The sequence below is a fragment of the Rhinopithecus roxellana genome, chromosome 5, assembly GCF_007565055.1.
Source record: "Rhinopithecus roxellana isolate Shanxi Qingling chromosome 5, ASM756505v1, whole genome shotgun sequence".
NCBI lineage: Eukaryota > Metazoa > Chordata > Mammalia > Primates > Cercopithecidae > Rhinopithecus > Rhinopithecus roxellana.
In genome coordinates this window covers 75,184,037-75,202,302 of record NC_044553.1, presented here as the reverse complement: position 1 = coordinate 75,202,302, position 18,266 = coordinate 75,184,037, and the positions used below count along the sequence as shown (strand labels likewise).

Here is an 18,266-nt window from a genome sequence, read left to right as displayed (position 1 = left end):
AGAGGACGGCCATAACTTTTAGAAGGAAAGTTATGTGCATCTTTTTCATCTCCTCTAAAAATAAGCCAAAAGCAATGAATATAAGCTGGATTTCTCTAAGACCTGACACTTTCTTTTTGTTATAAGTATAATTTGAAGATGATAATGTATATAATTAGAGTAAAAGGTAAGTAGAATTAGCATAAGATTAAAAGATACCAGATATGCATGGAACTTTTATATGGGATTATATTTTTCACAATTAAAGTATTTTAAATATTTTAAAGTATAATTATAATTTCTATAGTTACATTTTGATGATATAAGGGATGTATATAATTCCATTTAAGAGGGCGGGTCTGATAGATCACACTTCATGGCTACCAAAATCAACAATATTACCACCTAGTGGCTGCTGAATTGAACTGCAAACACATGATCCTTGGGATCCACAAAGACCCTGTCTCAGTAGCTAAAAATGATGGAAAATGATAGTAAACGCCACTTAATTAACAACTTTAATGGGCCTTGATAACTGTTAATCACCGTAACACCCCAACTCTGCTTTCAAACAGATTGGGAGAATAATGAGAATTTGCTTTTCCATTTATTGAGAAACTGAGCCTTTAAAAAGTTGTAAGCTGAGGCTAGAGAATGTGATTATTTAATTCCTTAATCCTTTTATTAATCTTCTGAATTGAGAAATAGATCTACTGTTCCCTCCCAGTTTTTTTATTTGAATTTTGATTTATTTATAGCATTTTTCAGTGAAAATTAAAAATGTGTGTTTGAGTAGATCAGAACTGTTTTAAACAGAGATAAACTGGTTTTCTCGTTATGGGAAATATGCGACGTTAGTTCATGTGCTTTTATAAATTTAGCAAAACCTGAGTGCTCAACTTCTAGAAGTGAGATGCCAGTCCTGATAGCTCATCCTTACTCCATCTCAGAGTCAGGCATCGAGGCCTTTGCTATTTACTACTTTCCCTTTCATCTTAGCATCCACCAACTTGTTGAAATTCAAATTATTCATTGAAATAACCAAACCATCTGCCCACTGAGCTCATCGCATCATCCCATTTCCTTGCTGAAATAAATAAAATGTGGCGTGAGTAATTGTAATATAGTAATTCTAGGGGAGCATAATATATTCAAGTAGGTAATGTAGAAAGCCACTAAAAAGTCTATTTGAAATTGCTCTTCTTCCCAGGAGGGCACTGTTCTCTCTTTAATACATTCCCTTTGGCTTCATGATTCTAGGATTAAGCCTAATTGCTAACATAATATATGTGCGTGATCGTTGCTTTCTTTAACTTAAGCTTCCTCTGGCATTGGTTTCTAGCTTGTAGTCATGACTGTGGCATTAATTGTAATTGGTCTGAGCTTCATGTGAAATAGGTTCCAGCGTGTTGACAGCAATTAATGGAGCTCAATAGTCCTGGGTAAGATTCAAGGGGTGGGTTTTGCATCTCTTTCAAATTGTTTTCTCATTGTTTCTGTTGTAGTCTCCTGGGAGACTATAATAAACAGAGCCTGGCTTTAGAATTGCACAAACCTGAGTTCAAATCTCTCCCCTCCCTTCCTTCCTTCCTTCCTTCCTTCCTTCCTTCCTTCCTTCCTTCCTTCCTTCCTTCCTTCCTTCCTTCCTTCCTTCTTTCTTTCTTTCTTTCTTGTCTTTCTACCTTTCTTTCTTTCTTTCTTTTTCTGAGACAAGTTTCGCTCCTGTTGCCCAGGCTGGCGTGCAATGGCGTGATCTCAGCTCACCACAACCTCCGCTTCCTGAGTTCAAGGGATTTTCCTGACTCAGCCCCCCAAGTAGCTGGGATTACAGGCATGTGCCACCACGCCTGGCTAATTTTTTGTATTTTTAGTAGAGCTGGGATTTCTCCATGTTGGCCAGAATGGTCCTGATCTCCTGACCTCAGGTGATCTGCCTGCCTCGGCCTCTCAAAGTGCTAGGATTACAGGCGCGAGCCACCATGCCCAGCCCTCTCCCTTACCTTTCTGAGCTTGGGAAACTTACTTCCTCAAAAAAAAAAAAAAAAAAGCTGAAGTTCCCTCATCTCAAAGAGAGAGGTAGTAATACTACCACCGTAAGGTTATTGTGGTCATGAAACTGGCTATAAAAAATGTCAGCCAGTTGACTATGGGTCTTTCTTCCATACTGGAACAGATAAACTTCTACAAATTGTTATGTATTATTAGTTTAGGGCTTTCTACGTTCTAGGCACTGTGCTGCATGTTATGAATGCAATGATGAGCAAAATGAACACAGTCTTTGCCTCTGGAACTTATATTTGCCAGTGGATATTTGATAATTATAGCCAATTGGCAATAGGAATCCAGGTGCATAACCACCTCAAAACTTAGTAGGCTAAAACAGTGTATGCCTGTCTCTCACAGTGGAGTGAGTTGACTAGATTTCACTGGCTGGTTCTTGCTTCAGGTCTCCTGTGAAGTTGGATTTAGATTATGGCTAGCATTGAAATCATCTGTAGACTGCAGCTTCTCGGCTCAGGTGGATGGAGGGTGGGGCTTGGCTGGGCATCTCTGAGAGCCCATGCTGTCACTCCACATGGCTTGCACTTTCTCATAGCATGGTGGTGTCACGGTAGTTAGCCTTCTTACGTAGTTACTGGCTTTTTCCTGAGCACATGTTCCAAGGATGAGAAATTAGAAATTGCCTATCCTCTCAAACACTGGGACTGAAGCATCACGTCACTGTTGTTCAGAGAAGTCACAGTCCAGCCCGGTTTTAAGGGAGTGAAGCAATAGACACCACCTCTCAACTAGAGAACAGCACAAACATGCAGGGAAGGAAAAAGCTGATGATGGACATCTCGGAGACGAGCTACCACGGTGTCTAATGGATTGTTCCTCAGATTTGTGCCTCTTGATATCTGGACTCTTCTTTTTTTTTTTTTTTTTTTTTTGAGACGGAGTCTTGCTCTGCCACCCAGGCTGGAGTGCAGTGGCCGGCTCTCAGCTCACTGCAAGCTTCGCCTCCCGGGTTCACGCCATTCTCCTGTCTCAGCCACCCTCGAGTAGCTGGGACCACAGGCGCCCGCCTCGTCGCCCGGCTAGTTTTTTGTATTTTTTAGTAGAGACGGGGTTTCACCGTATTAGCCAGGATGGTCTCGATCTCCTGACCTCATGATCCGCCCGTCTCGGCCTCCCAAAGTGCTGGGATTACAGGCTTGAGCCACTGCGCCCGGCCGATATCTGGACTCTTAACTAGTAGGCTCTGGCTTTTACTTGACTTAGTCCATCAAGATTTATAAAACTGACCATTTGTGCTTGCCCTAGGAAAATGGATTGGTATAATCTTTAAGCGTCAGATAAATAGCAAAATACAAATCTCTTCTGGTTCTCATAACTCCTCCAGGATGGATGATATTTCCAGGAAACTGGATTTTCTCATTCTCCATAATCACGCTCTGTGTTACTACACAGAAGGAAATATACAGCTTCATAAATAGTAGCCTCACGAACCCAGTTCCACATGTTACACGCCTAGTGTAGCACACAAGAACCATCACCTCAGCCAGAATGTATTTCCTAGGACTTTAACATAAAGTCCAATTTGCTGCAGTTTTCTACTCCGCTTCTTCTGAGATGGAGCAATGGAATGTGTAGAAATAGTTAAAAGCCATTTCTAAATCACATTGAAAATAATTTTTTTCAATTAGTTTATCTACCAATGTTATGTTCCCAAAAATATAGATCAGAAACCAGAATCTGGAATTTATATTAAAGTTCATGAGTTTTGATTACATGTTCCAGGTGTATCAATTTGAAATACAAGCCTTACTTCAATGAAATGATTCCCTTGGATCTATGAGACTTCTCCAGGGACACACTGCATATACTCTGAGATTAAAACACTATGTGTCTCTCTGTATTTCTCAAACATATTAAATGGACAACATCCAAGAGGCATCTAAGAAGGAATAAGCTAGAAAAGTAGCCTGTATTGTTTCCCACGAACTATGATGCTCCAAGCCAAGATCAATGAGCTGTCAGAAAAAGGGGGGGAGAAGTTCCAAGCAAAAATATCTAAAGCAATAGCCAAGGGGATAAAGAAACCACTGGCTGGATAAATGGTGATAAATGCCGGTGGTTTGTTTGTTTTTAAATTTTGTTTCTGTGTGTAAGTCCCTCTTTCTGTGTAATACTAACTTTTGTACTGTGTGACACTCCTGTGTCTATCTTCCAAAGACTGGGGAGGGTGGAATGAGCCATTATCTGTTCTCTTTAAACAACTCTTTAAACAACTCTTTCTCCCACTGTTTAGAATTGAACCAGTGTGTGCACGTTTTCTTTTCGGAATTTCAGTTGTCCACAGTTACAGTCCACTCAATGTTCTGTACGAATAGGGCATGGTGACCCACTGGCACAGCTTTCTGTCATGTTTGTACTGTTTCCATACCCTCCCCTCCCGCCTGGACACCTGCGCTAATCATCCAAGGACCACCTCCTGCCCACACGACTGCCTTTCCCTGGGATCTTTGCCTCCTTGGCGCCGAACGAAACAGCCAGGCTTCTGAGATCCCTGGAACTTGCCTGTGTGTGGAATCCCACACGCTCTAAAATGCCTTTCACACAGCTACTCTGTTTTTGAAGCAAAGCGGTTTTAGTCATTTGTACGCAGTTATGTGCAGAGATGAGAGGTTTTAGCCGTGCTGTTAGGTCTTCGGTAGTATCTTGAATGTGCTCATACCAGGTGATTACAATCTTCTGGTAGTGAGATGGGAAAATAGAGCTGCCTGGAGCTAGATATTCAAATAATATCATAGCATGGCTCGTCCTGAGAATATGATCATCCTGGAAGTGACTTAGTCCTCACTCCTATCCGGAAGAAAAGCCATTTCTTCCCCCAGCTTCCTCTGCCCTCTCACCACCACAGCCCCTTCGGTCTGGTTAAATCTGAACCACACAGATGCTCACTAAGGGCTAAAACACAGCAGTGGCAAGAGGAGGCCAAGTTAATGGGTGAACAGCGCCCTAGACTGGGAGTGCCGAGTTTGCCCACAGACCTCAAGCTGCCCCCACCCCATTCCGCTTTGGATTTCAGGGCTGCAGTTCTGCTCCCACGCACGATTCATTCTTCTTAGTTTCTCATGTGGCTAATATGTGGCTCCACAAATGCTCACAAGGAAAAATCGGAAATTGGTCTCACTGACTTAGCAACGTAGGTCTCCCTCCCGTTAAGTATACAGTTCTTCAGTGTACCTATCGTTAGTTCTGGATAATTATAAGCAAATTAAGGATTTTTAAAATTGTCGTTTCCCACTTCATGACTGAGCTGCTGCCATTGGCGCCACACCTGTGAGCTAAGCAGTAGGGCAGCTGATTTTTTTTTAAACCTTATCTTATTTTGAGGAGAAACAGGTTCTCACGAGAGTCTTCTCTCTCAATCCTACATCCAGGACACTGATGGGTGCGAGCCGTTACTGATTTCCACAGCCTGCCAAGAGTATAAATGAGAAGTCTGAGTCTCTTGTCTCAAGAAGCCAAGCTTCTGATGTAGGCAAATAAAAGAAACTATGCTTGGAGTAGCTCATCATCATTAACAACCATAAGCATTTCCTGGCTAATGGCTCTTCACATGTAAAGAGTCCTGCTGTGGAACCCAGGGGCTTCAAGTCCCTTGTGCTCAAGTTGTTTACAGTCCAGTCTATGAGACAAAGAGAACACTAACATGGGAACCAGTGTAGCAAATGCCAAGCATCCAGTGAAGTCCAAAAGGGCTAGAAGTTCACCTGAACACAGTTGTCCTTGCTGCCAAGGCCTGGAGGTTGGGTTGGTGCTGATGCTCCCTGGTTGAGGCTTTTATTTTTTATTTTATTTTATTTAGACGGAGTCTGGCTCTGTCGCCCAGGCTGGAGTGCAGTGGCATGATCTCCGCTCACTGCAAGCTCCACCTCCCGGGTTCACACCATTCTCCTGCCTCAGCCTCCCAAGTAGCTGGGACTACGGGCGCCCGCCACTGTGCCCAGCTAATTTTTTGTATTTTTAATAGAGTCGAGGTTTCACCACCTGGATGGTCTCGATCTCCTGACCTCATGATCCGCCCACCTCGGCCTCGCAAAGCACTGGGATTACAGGTGTGAGCCACCGCACCTGGCCTATTGAGACTTTTATGTGAGTGGCTCAAAATGTCCTGTCCTCGGGGAGAGGGGTTCCAGTTCTGCTGGGAGTGGGTGGGCAGGGCACAGAAAGCGGTAGACCTGAAGCCGCCTATGGGAAGCCAGCCACTTGAACCCATCTTTGCTTGGCTTGCTGGTCCTTGGCTTTGATCTGGAGGCACTTTCCCATGAGAGTTCTTCCTAGTCCTCCTCTGTCCCATGTGACAGGCTCCTCCCAGTTTGGTCCTGTTTCAAAGGAAATGAACTGTTTGTCCAGTCACCATCTCTGGGCTGTGTAAACAAGCAGATGGGCAATTAGTGGCTGTATCAGGGCCTTGGAGTGCTGCTCTGCTTGCACAAATGGAGACTCATCCCTCATCTTCTGGACTATCGTTGTGCAAGCATGAGATAATGGGGACTGCTTGGCTCTCGAGATTTTTTCATGTTGTTTAGATTTCAGTCTTCGTGTCACAATCCTATTGTTCAAGCGTTTTGGCAACAGCCACCACCATTCAGCTCATTTGGAAGAAAAAATAGTAATTTGGATTCTGTTGCCTTTATTTTTTTCTCATTAAACCATTTTTTAACGAGCAGGAAGTGGGACCAAGGCATAGAGATCTGTAGGGTAATATCTTTCCTTAATTAGCCAAATGCTGACAACAGAGGTCACCCAGTTGCAGGAGATTTTTGCCCCCCGCCCCCACCCCTTGAAGCGGGCATGTGTGTTGTACACTCAGGCTGGAGGCCAGGAGAGGACAGAGCTTGCAGTCAGGTCACTGGTAACCCCGCGGCTGCTGCTGTTTGTGTTTACTTGAGCATTTCACCGCACCTGGTATGTGTTCCTCGTAGATCCAAAACGCAGAGAGGCTCCCCTCAGTCTGCCATTTGTCTCCTCTTGAGATGCACAGAAATCAGGCATCAGTCGCTCAGTCCTCAGCATAAGGCAATGGCCCTGTGTTTCCTTTGCTCTTTTTCCATACATTGGCATCACCTCCTCTGATTTTTTTTCTTTCTCCCCTTCTGCTTTTAATTTTTTCTCTCTCACCTCGGTTTGAGTCTCTGCCTTCTTTCATAGCTTTCTGTTTTCTCTCAGCGTCTCCTCCACCCCCTTATGTTTTTGGTTTCTTGTGACTCGCTCTCCAGATTCCTTCATATTCAGGAATCATTGTCTTTGTCCAGCATCGTTGTGAACATGCCGGCCTTTTATTGTGGTTATTCATCCCTTTTCCCCTTGCCTTCATTCCTCCCTGAGCCCTCCACCTCAGCCTCCTAAAACCTTTGAAGTTCTTCAGACTGGAAGTGTCTCTGGATCGTGCTACATAAATGAGGCAACAGCACTTGGGATCCTTTCAGCAGGAGAACTGTGGAAGTTACAATCTTTCTCCCATTTTGCCCTAGGATGGGCATCTGTTGATGGCAGGGAATTAACAGAGAGCACATCCCATTCTCAGTGACTGATCACTACTATTCTTTTTCAGTTGTTCATTCAGCATTTATAAGTTATCTACTATATGTGAGACTCTGAGGAAAAAAAGAATCAGACACTGTTCTAGTCTCAAAGACCCGCTATGTCTGACACAAAATCTTACTCTGCCTTTCAGGAGCATTAGATATAGCTGATCAAATGATGGGGTGAAAACTCCTTTTCCTTGCTTTAGGCCCTAACCTTACTCTTTTGTCTTCTCTGTACTTCGTGGGCATTCCTCCATCTCCTAGGCTGGTTCTTCATCTTCCCAATCTCTAAACACAAGAGGGCTTCAGGACTCAGTCCATGAACCCCTTGCCTTATCACTGGAATTGCTGAGGTGCATAGAGCCTTGAGACTTTCTGATGGATTAAGCGTATAGTAAAGAAACTGAGGGAGACAAGAGAAGTCACTGTCGCCAGAGTTAGAGTCACTGCCACTGCCACCCCCGGGAGCCGCCAGAACCCTTATGTCACCACCGCCACCACCCAGATCCCTGCACCGTCACCCCCGGGAGCCACCAGAACCCTTATGTCCTCACTGCCACCACCCAGATCCCTGCACTACCACCCCCGGGAGCCGCCAGAACCCTTAATGTCACCAGAGCCACCCAGATCCCTGCACTGTCACCCCCGGGAGCCGCCAGAACCCTTAATGTCACCAGAGCCACCCAGATCCCTGCACCATGACATCGGAGAAGACCTTCAGGCCACACCGCACCTTCGAACAAAGAGTAGAAGTCCGACTTCTCCGAGAGCAGCATCCACCCAAAATCCCGGTGGTAACAGAACCGTGCAAGGGTTCGAGAAGCAGCTTCCTGCCCTGGATAAAGCGCTGTTCCTTGTCCCGGACCACATCAACCTGAGTGAGCTCATCAGGATCATTAGAAGGCGCTTACGGCTCAGTGCTAATCAAGCCTTCCTCCTGGTGGTGAACAGACACAGCATGGTGAGCGTTTCCACACCAGTCTCAGAGGTGTAGGAGAGTGAGAAGGATGAAGATGGATTCCTGTACATGGTGTGTGTCTCCCAGGAGACGTTTGGAATGAAACCGTCAGTGTAAAACTAAAAAAAAAAAAAAAAAAAAAAAGCATCTATTTTAGAATTTTTAAACCCTTACCAAGGAAAAACTAAAGGGATATTACCCACTGAGGTGGATCAGTTCATCTAATCGGAGGTCATCGAACAGTAGTGCTCCCACCGAGGAGCGTCAGGAAGTTGTGTTTGTATTTCAAGCGGAAAACTGGGCTCCGAGTGAGCACGTTCAGCTTTGGAAACGATATTATTTAACATAGGCTAGCTTGGTTTTAGATTTTGAAAGTTTAAAAATAAAATACTTTGCATTCTAAAAAAGAAAAACCAGACAAAGAGACTGAGGGAGACGTATGCTCAAGCCATGGGTGCATCTTGTTCTTCACCGAACAAGGGGAAAGTTTTACGTTCATTTACATTCATTTTACAAGTTTGTAAGACATATACAGCTTAGGGAGAAAAATATGAAGCCCTCTGTTCTGGGGAGAAAGCATGCAGGCATTTGTAGTACTGAGACTAAAAGTAAGGGGAGAAAGAGTTGCTGAGGTAAAGCTAAGTTAGAATATGAATTACTGTTACTATAAATGACACTAGATAGAACCTGTGAAAAAGGAGAAAATGTGAACTGTACTGTCCTCCTAAATAAAAGTAAATTAAAAGAACAATGTAGGCCAGGTGCAGTGGCTCACACCTGGCTGAAGTGGGAGGATCACTTGAGGTCAGGAGTTCAAGACCAGCCTGGGCAGCATAGGGAGGCCACATCCTACAAAAAAAATTGTTAAAAATTAGCTGGGCGTGGCAGCGTGCACTGATAGTCCCAGCTGGGCATGGCAGCATGCACCTGTAGTCCCACGCACAGAGAGGCTGAGGTGGGAGGAACACGTGAGCCCAGAAAATTGAGGCTGCGGCGAGCCACGATCATGCCACTGCACTCCGGCCTGGGTAACAGAGTGAGAACCTGTCTCAAAAAAGAAAAGAAAAGAAAGAAAGAAATAGAAGAACAGCGTGAAAGATAATGCATGAAAAGCTCTTTGGTTCTTATTTTCATGACTTGAGAAGCTTCACTTTTTCTGCCTTCCCATTTTGTACCGCACAGACATTTACCACTGGGAATCTTCCTCGTCTGTGCCCCAAGGTCATTTGAACACCAAAGTTACACTTAAGAGGGAAAGGTTGTCAACTCAGGGGGATTGCAATAGAATTCCCTTGGAATTACTCGTAACATCTATTTGAAAACAAACACTTCCAAACCATCACATCATGGAAATCACAGTCCATGGTGAGAAAACTGCCGAGTTTTTGAGGTTGCAACTTGGAACACACACCAAAAAAAAATGTGTCTTCATCTCCAAGCATCTTTGGTTTGGAAATTGGGATAATAGGGCATCTGATCAGACTTCCTCAAAAAGATATCCAGTATTTTCCCCACTTCCAGTGACAGAAACCTGGTTGGTGGTCTAAGCCAGGGAGAAAAAGATATTTCAGTTTGGAAGAGGAAAATAATTCTAAGTTTATTTTTTTAGAGCCACGATTTAGAAGAAATAATAAACAAAATAAGGGATGCCTCTTATTTAAAATCAGTTTTCGTTTTATCTGAATAGTCTGCTTTGCCTTGCTCATGAGTATCTGTGGTTATGTGGTCAGGCCTGACACGTATTCCAGCCAGGCTGGGTGACATTCCTGTGCCCTGCCCTCTCCTCCGGCTCTCCCGAATCCTGGGCCTGCTCGCTAGCAGTCTTGTGCTTTTAGGAAGAAAGGGTCTGGATTTTCTGATGTTGCTCTGCTTCCAAACAAACCCAAACTAATTCAAATTCACAAACTCTAACAAAGGTGATGCCTTCCCTCTGAGAGTGTCCAAAGCCACAAAGCCAACCGCATGGCAGTTTGGGAATGGCAAAACTTTTAAAAGTTTTTGGTTTCCTAATGTTAGCATTTTGAAGGGTGTAAGTGAATAAAAGCCTTAGATTTCTCTGTGTGGTGAGTATGAAGCGCCCGTTCTAAAATTAACCAAGGTGATCAGAGGTAACTGGGGCTTCTCCCCTTTAAACAGTGATTCTGTTTTCAAGATCAGTTGAAATAAGAAAAAGATGGAAAAGTATTTGTTCAAAGAAAGTGCCACCTAGATTACCTACCTTTACTTTCTCACCTTTTGAGATGCTGCTGCCTTTTCTTGGGGAAAAAAATGGCTGAAAATAATAAGGGTGGGAGTAAGAGAAGACTAAAAGGGAGATGAGTTTCAGCCACATTTGGAGAAAGGAAGAACCAGATGAACAGAGCCTGGATGATGGCAGTCGGTTTCTTTATTTGGAGGAACTATTAATAGTCTTGATTTAGCGCTTAGGCTTCTGTTTTCTGTCTTTTGTTTGTATTTTATCTGATTTTTTCCTCCTGAGGCAGCTTGAAATGAAAGGGCAAGGGAACAGAGCTAACATAGGGTGGAAATACGTTTATATGTAAGTAAGGTCTTACCTCCTCAATTTGCTACTACTGAAGCCCAGGGAGACCAAGTTCTAGTCCACACACCATGTGAGAGGAAGAGGTTGACTGAGATGAGTTAGGCAGCTTTATCAGCTTGTTGGTCAAGGGATGTAGGATCCTGAGATGGATTCAATATCTTGGTTGATATTAACATAAATATAACTTATAATTTTTTTCTGAAGAACCAGACAGAAGTTTAAGAAAAGAGAGTTTACCATCCAAGAATTTAATTTGCTTTTCATCAGAGTATGACAAAACAGGCATACTAGGCTAGGGTCCAGGCTCAACTAACCCGAGTTGGTGAAAGGAAACAACTGAATTAGAAATAAATGCCAGGAGGTTCTGAGAATTAGAAAAAAGATGAGAAGGGTCAGGGTGAAGATGGCAAAGAGTGATGGTTCTCAAAATCCTGCTGCAGCATGAGAAGTAGCTGCCTTTTAGTGTAAGGTCTGGGCTTATGGAGGAACCCAAGAGAGTAAGAATGGAGTCAGCAAATTCACACTGAAATGAATATGCCCACATTCGTTTGCCCTATTGTTTCCAGAGGTTGAAATTGAGGCCTTTAATACGTTTAAACCCTTAGATCATTTGCTAAGAGTTCAGGGGAAAAAAGCAGCTGGTTCATCTCTGGTATTTTCATATAGGTTTTCTTCATAGAAGTTACTCGTAAGTGGTATTTTCAGTGGAGACCTTCAGAAAAAAAGACGCTTGGATATCTCATCAGGTTGCAGAGAAATGTTCAGACTTGTTAACCCTTTTAACTCAGCTAAAAGTCCATTAAACCATAAAACAAAGTCCATTACATTTTTGGGCCAGGGGCTTGAGTGAGTGACTGCTCTCTTGGATGTTACTCATCTCCTATACGGACTAATTTCGGGGCTTATTGGAGGATGGAGGTCAGAAGGCTCACTTCCTCTGTGCTTGGCTCCTGGGGCTGCCTTGATGCTAGTTGGCTTTCTGTGCGTCTTCTCCCTTATCAACAGGATACACCCCACTTCTCCAGATGAGTCCCTTATAAAACAGCTGCTGTTTCACAACACATTCCCTTAACCCAAGCCCTTTCCTCCCTATCAGTTACACTAATTGAAGATCAAATCCATTTCCCCCCAAACCCCCATTACGTATTTTCTACTTATCCTCTAAGAAAAGAATTACAGGTTAGGATTACTCTAGAAGTGGTAGCAGTCAGTAGAGGAATGACATCCTAAAATATGACCATTAGAGACAAGAAGAAATTAGAACGCTAGCATGCAGTGGGCATTTAATAAACAACTGCTGGGAGTGGTGGCGGTGGAGAAGAGCAGCGCAGAGGAGGAGGGGAGAGAGGAGGAGTTGTAACACTTTAGAAGGAGCTAACACTTTAGAAGAAGGACAAAATTGTGGCAAAAAAAGTCTGTCCCTTGCTTTTCTCCCATTGACAAATCTAAGACTGATGTTTACCCTACCTCCCACCTCTCTCACAAAAAACATTAGAAAGCAACATATTTAGGTAACCTGAGGTCATAAAGGAGAGTTGAAATAGAAGCTTCAGCAAATAGCCCCCATATCATCAGGCCTTGAATTACCAGCAATTCCAAACACGACCTGAATCTCCATCTCAAAAAGCTCTTCCCTCTGCTGGCTGGAGTGCAGTGGCGCGATCTCGGCTCACTGCAACCTCCACTTCCTGGGTTCAAGCGATTCCCCTGCCTCAGCCTCCCAAGTAGCTGGGATTAGAGGCACATGCCACCACGTCTGGCTAATTTTTTGTATTTTAGTAGAGACGGGGTTTCAGCCATGTTGGCCAAGATGATCTCGATCTCTTGACCTCGTGATCTGCCCGCCTTTGCCTCCCAAAGTGCTGGGATTATAGGCATGAGCCACGCCCGGCCCCCTCTGCTTTGAAAATACTTGCAGCATCATCTCCACAGGCAACACACTGAAACCCCTCTCCACACGGAAGCACAGTTGTCTGTGAAGAAAAATTCGGGAAGCCATAGAAGAACAATAGTTCCTTTGCAAATTACAGCTTCATGAGAAGAAAAGTTGAGGCAGGCATATCGTATTTTATTTTATACACCACAGACAGACCACCAACCCCTAGACTTGGAATTCAGAATTAACAAAAGCAGTACATCCACTGGGCTTTGAGAAGGGTCAATGTTTTTTCATATGTCTTCTCTGCTGCCATTATTTGCATAACAAATTGCTGCAAAATGCATTCATGTCAGATGTTGGAAATAAACTCTTTGGGGTATTGCTATTTTTAAACAACCCATAGTTATATGGATGTTTTTAAAACATTCAAAGCCTGAGTTTGTGTTTCAAATCATAAGTGGTCGCAGGAACTCTATATTGTTGGTCTGGTGCTGACCTATGGAGCAGAGTCTGAAGTCCCTCAGAAATGATGATGTTTTAAAGAGTTAACAAAAGTTCACGTTGGCTGTAGATTAAAGCCCTGTATTTCTAGGTAGGTACACAGAAATCCCTGGTGCCAGTTTTTACCTCCACTTTGGAGAGCACTGAACTTTCCTTGCAAGTATTCAAAATACTTCCCCACCAAAAGATTTTACTTACTGACACTGGGAACAAGAATCCCCACCCGCATTCTTCATCCTTAAGAATCAGAAGTTAGGAGAGAAAAAAAAAAAAAAAAAGACTGAATTCTTTGAGATTATTTGCATGAGTGGATTATTTGTGTCAGTCTGTGAGAGGTTGTCTTCATAGTCTCTAGTCTGCTTGTCCAAGCTTACTGTTCCCACAAAAGATTTTTCCTGCCGTCTCGGGAGTCTCATGATTGCCTTCCTGGACCTATGCAATACCAGCCTTCCCACGCCCGCACACACTGTCTTCCCCTGCAGCCTCTGCAAGCCCTGGCTCCTGGGGCTCCTTGAGCTTGGACTGCCTCCTCCACTTCCCGTGTTCTAGGCAAGCAACAAACACCCTTCAAAACTGCCATCGAGCCCCACCTATTTTATGAAAACTCCCCAAGCTTCCATGATACGTGCGTTACATTATTAACAATAGTATTAGCCGGGTGCCTGTATTCCCAGCTACTTGGGAGGCTGAGGCAGGAGAATCACTTGAATCCAGGAGGTGGAGGTTGCAGTAGCTGAGATTGCACCACTGCACTCCAGCCTGGGCGACACAGCGAGACCCTGTCTCAAAAAAAAAAAAAAGTGAAAATAATATTAACTAACATTTATTTAATACTCAGCCAAGTTTGGTGTTAAGTAATATCTTGTTTCTCATTGAAAAAACAACCCTTGAGGAAAGCAGTATTATTATCTCCATTTACAAAGGAGGAAATTGAACTCAGATGAGCTAGATCTATGTGATTTAAAGGAGGACCTTAGTGAGGACAGGTTAAGAATCCAGCATGGGGGTTTGGTGCCTTGGACTAAAGTGGTTGAGTAAGTGGCGGGAGATTGTAGTGGTGAGGGGTATTTAGAGGGTACAAACCACTAGACTTCTTGGTGGCTTGGATCCTGCCCTCCAGATCTGAAAGGTTACACTTCATCCCATCTTTAGATGTTATTTGCACTGTTTGAACACTCCCCAGGGCCCTTGCTGCTCCTACCCCTAACTGATCTCCACCTTTCTTCATATCTGAGTTCGTATGACGGCGTCTCCTCAGACAGGGAGGGCTTTTCTTACACATACTCCTGGGAAAATTAGGTTTCTACTCTTAATAATGTAACTGCCCCTCTTTCTGTTACCTCTGTGGCACTTCTCTGAATTTTTAAATATTTGAGAAATTACTTAGCTGATACGAGAGGGAAGATGTCTATTTCACTCACTGTATTTATAGTATCCTCTCTATTTACGATGCAGTGGTACTCAGTGAAATACAGGTTGAATCTGTCCAAAAAAAGAAAGGAGCATTTAAAGGAGTTCCTCCTCATTTAGATCATAAATGGAATGAAATTCCATCATAAAAGGAGATTCACCTAGAGGTGAAAATGAGTTAAAAAGGAAAATTAAACTATTTCAACCACTATCTCACCAAAAGAACAACTCCAAAAATGTGATCTGCGGAAAAACAATCAACAAACTAATGAAGAATAGAAGACAATGAGTCAGGAGTGACTATCCCTTACAATAGGGATGATTATTTTTAAAAATCTGTCTTTATCTAATGGTCAGTGGCACTCAGTTATATGGCCAGACACAAGAATTAAAAGATTCTAATCTCCTGTCACTTATTAGTTCATATCAAGTAATTTTATTTACTTTTTTTTTTTTTTTACCTTATTTTATTTTTGGTCTTTGGCCTTCCAGATCCCCCAAATTTTGGATAGCCTGAATGTGGGATGATCCTGTATTACAGTTCAGAGAAGTGAATTTCCCTTCACCAGTCCATTTGCTTTTAAAAATAAGGAAGACATTAAAATGAGTTGCAGATAAAAGTAATCCTTATTTAGTTATTTTGCTTTCTCAACCAGCATAAGGTCTCTACATAAGGACAAAATTTGGATTCTGTATCTCGTAACTCTGCCACATGGGACAAATGCATCCCCCCTCATTTCTGTGTGGGTATTTGTCTAAATCTTGTCTCCCTTCTCACTACTGAAGTCTCCCACCTTGGAGAGTTCTATCTAGATATAGACCATGGTTATATATGCCGGTAACAAAATAGTTGTGACTATTTTCATCACTCACGAATCTCACCCTTTAAACAGATAAGAGTGATTTACATGGATTGGCGGGAGTTAGAGAATCCTTATTGCTTTTGTAAGCTGAGACAATATGCCAAAGTCCGTACCAACACCAAATAAGGTATCTTGGAATGTGATTGCATCCATATGCTTTCAGCTAATGCAGTATAGGCACAGAGAACCAATTTTAGGAAACTGGCCTCAAAGGAAGGCACGGGCTGTTGATTTGATTCCCACTGTTCTACTCCAAGAGCCACATAGAGAGCCCTTAATATTAATTTTAATGTAAATTGGAGGAAATCTTTCAATCTTTGAAAACTATCCTTCACCTCCCTATCCTGGGGACCTGTGTTACTCACCAGCTAGAAACACTAGCAGCTGGAAGTAGAAGATGGCTTGTCTGGTCCTCCTGGTTGCGTGCGTCTAAAGAGCTGTAAGGTTGACAGAACTTTTGCATGTTTGTAACTTAGTAAGAAGAATAACTTGGTCTCATAAATTGTTGTGCCATCTTAGATTAGATATTGCGTGACAAATTTTTGTTACTGGGTATTTCTCTAGTTACATCAGTATTGACTAGAGTAGACCTTGAGGAAGCAGACCAGGACATTTTGCTTCATTTGGGCTGGAGTTTTGCTATGCAATTTCTGAGTTCTTGCAGATTGCATTTTGAGTCTGTGACCAAATAGCCTGCTCTTGCTCCAAGTGAGCAAATATTAGCATTCTTGCCATCTACCACTGTCTTTCCTCTAGGGGATGACAAAACATTTGATGTGTAGCAAATGTATATAGGTGCCAGCAGATAAAGAGTTTTTTCTTAGGTCATCTACCAGGAAATAACGTATTTTACCTACCAGTCTCCCTGTTCACTGGGAGGAATTCTGAAATCCTTAAGTAAAAGAAGTTGAAACTACTAACGTGTTCCTTTGTTGTATCAATATTTCTAGTAGTCAGGATGCATGCTTTCTATTCCCAGTAATTTTATTAGGTTACTAAAAAATTATGATGTTAGGAGGGAACATGAGCCAAGTGGTAGGGCTAAATCCCGCCTTTTGTCTGAGTCGTGACAATATTTTAACCGCAAATGTTTATCTTTCATCCTCAGGGGAGATGAGTAGCCTCTTTTTTGAATCATCCTCTGCAGAGTGCAATAGATGTAAAGCAGCACTATTATCCAAATTGTTAGCTCTTACAGCCAAGCTAGACTCTATTCACTGTTACAAAAACCCAGTGAGAACAAAAACAAGTTAAATGGTAAAGAATTACAAAATCACGCACGTTTCAATTAGCTACATTAATTTGGAAAATGGAATTTCCCTTTGTGTAACTTGGAGTGATCAAAATTTGCCAAATTAAGAAGAAATTCTGACATTCTGCACTATAGAAAGGATGAACCATACATATTGGGCTTATTCTGCATCCTACTTTTTAATATCTATTCATGTTGATACATATGGATCTAGTTACTTTTTTGTTTGTTTTTTTTTGAGACAGTGTCGCTCTGTTGCCCAGGGTGGAGTGCAGTGGTGCCATCTCGGCTCACTGCAACCTCCGCCTCCTGGGTTCAAGCGATTCTCCTGCTTCAGCCTCCCAAGTAGCTGGTATTACAGGCGCCTGCTGCCACGCCGGCTAATTTTTGTATTTCACCATATTGGTCAGGCTGGTTTCAAACTCCCAACCTCAAGTGACCCGCCTGCCTTGGCTTCCAAAGTGCTGGGATTACAGGCGTGAGCCACCACACCTGGTCTGGGTCTAATTACTTTTAACCACTATACATTATTCAGTTGTGTGAATAAACCATGTTTTTTTTTATCCATACCTCTTTTACTTCCTGTTCTTAAGTTAGTCGCATCATTCTCGACCTCTGCTGTAAAGGAGAGCCAGCAATCTGTATGTCCTTCCTTTTTTTTTTTTTTTTTTTTTTTTTTTTGAGACAGTCTTGCTCGGTCGCCCAGGCTAGAGTGCAATGGCACCATCTCCATTCACTGCAAGCTCCGCCTCCCGGGTTCACACCATTCTCTTGCCTCAGCCTCCCGAGTAGCTGGGACTACAGGCACCCGCCACCACACCTGGCTAATTTTTTGTGGTGTTAGTAGAGATGGGGTTTCACCGTGTTAGCCAGGATGGTCTTGATCTCCTGACCTTGTGATCCGCCCACCTCGGCCTCCCAAAGTGCTGGGATTACAGGCATGAGCCACCACACCCGGCCTGTATATCCTTACTTCTTCATTGGGTCATTAAAAAGATGAGCAAGACAATATTGTGAAATGATTATAACTCTTTCGTTAGAAAGTGGTACAAACATGAAAACTAATGCTATTTTCTTATATGTTATGATTTCCATCTAAAAGGACAAGATCCCTTGATCATTGTTTTATTTAAATGAATAGTAAGTAATAATCCATTTGTGAAAGTGATGGGAATGTAAAATTAGACAAATGTGATTAGCTGGGCCTTACTGCCGCAAACTCTGCCCAAGATAATGCTGTCAAGACCCAAAGACTGCTCATAAAGGACAGTTTAAGCTGCTGAGTGGCTGAGGTGCAGCATT

The 18,266-nt window shown here is 42.9% G+C and overlaps 1 protein-coding gene and 1 pseudogene across 2 annotated transcripts in view; both read left to right on the top strand.

Moving 5' to 3' along the window:
* FMN1 (formin 1) overlaps window positions 1–18,266 on the top strand; it is a 419,587-nt gene that overhangs the window by 349,603 nt on the left and 51,718 nt on the right. The window lies entirely within an intron of this gene.
* On the top strand, window positions 8,258–8,634 carry LOC104666518 (annotated as a pseudogene).